We start from the raw sequence: 3,537 nt of genomic DNA on the forward strand, positions 1-3,537 counted from the left end.
CGTTTGGTCCGCCAATTGTATAGTCATCCGAGTAGGCCTACACTCTCCCAAGCCTAGCTTTTGGAAGAAAGTGTATGGCATGACGTTGATACTTGCCCCGGAATCCGCCAATACCATTTCCTCACCTAAGTTGCCGATGTTACACGGAATGATGAAGCTTCCCGGGTCTTTCTTCTTGTTCGGCATGTTCTTTTGCAACACCACCGAGCATGAAGCATCTAGCACCACTGAAGCACTCTCCTCCAATTTCCTCTTGTTGGTCAACAAGTCTTTCAGGAACTTCACATACTTAGGCATTTGAGCTAATGCCTCTACAAAAGGAATGTTGATGTGGAGTTGCTTAAATAAACTCAGGAGCTTCTTATACTGTTCATCCCCTTGGTCATTCTTCAATCTAGAGGGATAAGGGATTCTTGGCTTTAAAGGTGGGGGTGCCACCTCTTTCTCCTTGTTTGCTCCATCCTTAACCTCTACAACCTCAGGTGCATGTTCTTTCGGCCTCTCACTTGGAAGCCTTCCTTCAACCTCACGACCACTTCTCAAAGTGATCGCCTTCACATGCTCTCTAGGGTTGGTTTCTGTGTTGGTTGGTAAACTTCCATGTGGCCTTTCAGAAAGAGACTTCACAATTTGCCCCACTTGATTTTTAAGGTTATGCAAAGATGCGGTGTGGTTGCGAAGTGTAGCCTCGATTGATTCAAACCTTGTATTTGCAGATTGAACAAATCTAGCCAAGTTCTTCTCTAAATCCGTCATTCGGGTTTCCAAGCCTGAGATTCTGTTTTCCACTTGAGGGGCTTGTTGTTGTTGTTGGAAACCCGATGGCCCCATGGCCTTTTGTGGTCCTTGATTACTCCATGAAAAGTTGGGATGATTCTTCCAACCTGAATTGTAGGTATTGCTGTATGGACTCCCTTGAGGTCTCATGCTGTTACCTACAAAGTCAATGTTCTCAACTGAAGCAACATCACCAATAACGATTGGGCAATCGAAGGGAGCATGTCCTCCACCACAACCGGTGCAATTGGTCACGGCCGCAACTCTATTCGAAGCTATGAGATCTAGCTTCTTACTCAGACTCTCTACTTGGGCCACCAATGAAGTTACCGCATCAATTTTATGGAGACCGGCCACCTTTTTCTTCTCCCTAGCATTCCATTGGTAGCTATTTAACCCCATTTCTTTAATTAATTAATGAGCCTCATCGGGGGTTTTGCTACCTAAGGTACCTCCTGCTCCCGCATTCAAGAGTTGCCTTGTACTCGGGTTCAACCCATTGTAGAAGGTTTGAACAATCATCCACTCCTGGAATTTGTGTTGCGGACACTTTCTCAAGAGCTCCTTGAACCTTTCCCATGTCTCTAATAGAGACTCCAATTCCAACTGAACAAAGGATGAGATCTCATTCCTAAGCTTTGCTGATTTTCGGGGAGGGAAATAACGGGCTAGAAAAGCTTCTACCATCTCCTCCCATGTAGTGATTGATGCCCTAGGTAATGAGTGTAGTCACTGCTTTGCTCTCCCCTTTAAGAAAAATGGGAAGGCTCTCAATATGATGGCATCATCCATAACCCCATTTATCTTCAACATATTGCACACCTCGTGAAAGCTCTTTATGTGACTGTTTGGATCCTCATCGGCCAAACCGTTTAATTGTATGGACTGCTGCAGCATATGGATGAAAACCGGCTTTAGCTCAAAGTTCTGAGTTGTAATCGGGGGACGCACAATACTCGATTGTGTCCCCAATACTGAAGGTCTGGCATAATCGCATAGTATTCGCTGCTCATTCTGTTCTGCCATGTTTTCATATCCTTCAACTTCCAAATCAACTGTATTAGGCTGCTCTTGCACAGGTTCCTTTCCTTTTCTTCTGAGTGTACATTCAAGCTCAGGGTCTCCTTCAATCAATATTCATGGATTCCGTCGGGTCATAACCTGGAGCTGCACCAAAAAGAAAGAAAAAGAAAATCCGAACGATGATAGAATAAGAAGATATGAAATAGAATATGTGGTGAAATAACTAAGAAAACAAAGTGCAAAGTATCTCTAAACGCCTATTCCCCGGCAACGGCGCCAAAAACTTGACAAGGTCCCCTTGCGTATATCCCGCAAGTGCACGGGTTTGTCAAAGTAATAATCCTGGATGAGCGGGGTCAAATCCACAGGGAATAGGGAGTAAATACACTTAATTCGATTCTTAGCTATGTGGAAGATCAATAGTGATAAGTGTGACAATGATTCAATTCTCAACAATAAAAGCAACAAGTAAGAGAGCAAAAGTAGAGAAGGGGGGTAAGGCAATCGATAAAGATGGAGTACTCGGATAATGGTCCGCCTAGGATAATCATTTCAAGTGCAAGAACCCTCTATTATGCTTTCTAATCAATGCAATAGTGAGTCGTGGAAATCCTTAATTACATAGTCCCAAATCTAAGGTCAACTATGCCTAACTCTACACATGTCCCGGAGGAAAAATCGAACAATCTCAATACCTCGCACTCGCATAGATTTGCAATGAGCTCTAGGGATTACAAGTGACAAATCTCTTCCTAATTATAGACCTAACCCTTTAGTCCAGGTGGAAGGTCCCTAACCACGATTAAGCCCTAGATACTAAGATCACCTCAACGCTTCACTCCGTTGCACGCGCAACTAAGCCCCAGTGGAGGTTCATCCCTTAGACCATTCACTCTATTATGGCCGCAAAGAACTCGAGGAACGGAGGTAGAATCTATCACGTCGGACGGGAAAGGGGACGCTCCTGTACCTCTCGACTCACCCTCTCCAACCTAGCTTTGTCTAACGCTCATAGTGTGTCACTCACTCACAAGGTTACCAACAAGAACTCTCAACCCTAGTGTCACTCTAGGGGAAATGTTCATTCAATCAAGCATTCAAGGTTGGAACTCACAATAAACATCAATTAATTGAAAGCATAATAAAGAGATTCAATGAAACGAATACATCCTAGGGTTCACAAATACCCAAGTACCCACTGGGGGTTTAGCTCTGCATGGAGATAAATACAATCAAAGAAATAGAATGTAAAAGCAATGAATCTATAATGAAACCCCCTCGATGGTCGTATCGATGGTCTTGTGGAGAGTCCTCTACTCGTCGCAAGGGATCCTTTGTCCGGCCTAGGATACACCTTGCCGGATCGATGCCGACGAAAGCTCTCCCAATAACCTTCTTCCAAACGATGCGCGATGTCAGAGCCATAGAACCTCTCCAAAACCCTACCCAATACCCCTCAAAACCCTAGCCGAAGCCCTCTCTCAAGTTGGGGAAAAGATGGAGAAAAGAATACCAAAATCGGCGCTGATTCGGCTTTAAATAGGGCTAGAATCGGGCGACTACACGGGAGTGGATTCTTCACGCGCCCATGCGGAATTTCCACACGGGCGTGGATAATTTCCACACGCCCGTGTGGATTCTCTATTTCTCTGGTTTCTTGGCCAGCTGTGAACAGTGCTGCTATAGTACATGCTGTAGTGTTGCTACAGTGCTCTGCTACAGTATTCGGCCTGAATA

General features: G+C 44.7%; 1 non-coding gene across 1 annotated transcript; it reads left to right on the forward strand.

Annotated features, from left to right (window-relative positions):
• The first annotated feature begins 1,309 nt into the window (after positions 1-1,309).
• LOC120252145 lies at positions 1,310-1,416 on the forward strand. Its single transcript, XR_005533691.1, has one exon. It is a non-coding gene; the product is annotated as a small nucleolar RNA R71 (small nucleolar RNA).
• Positions 1,417-3,537: the final 2,121 nt, after the last annotated feature.

Source organism: Dioscorea cayenensis, chromosome 20 (assembly GCF_009730915.1).
Source record: "Dioscorea cayenensis subsp. rotundata cultivar TDr96_F1 chromosome 20, TDr96_F1_v2_PseudoChromosome.rev07_lg8_w22 25.fasta, whole genome shotgun sequence".
Classification (NCBI taxonomy): Eukaryota; Viridiplantae; Streptophyta; class Magnoliopsida; order Dioscoreales; family Dioscoreaceae; genus Dioscorea; species Dioscorea cayenensis.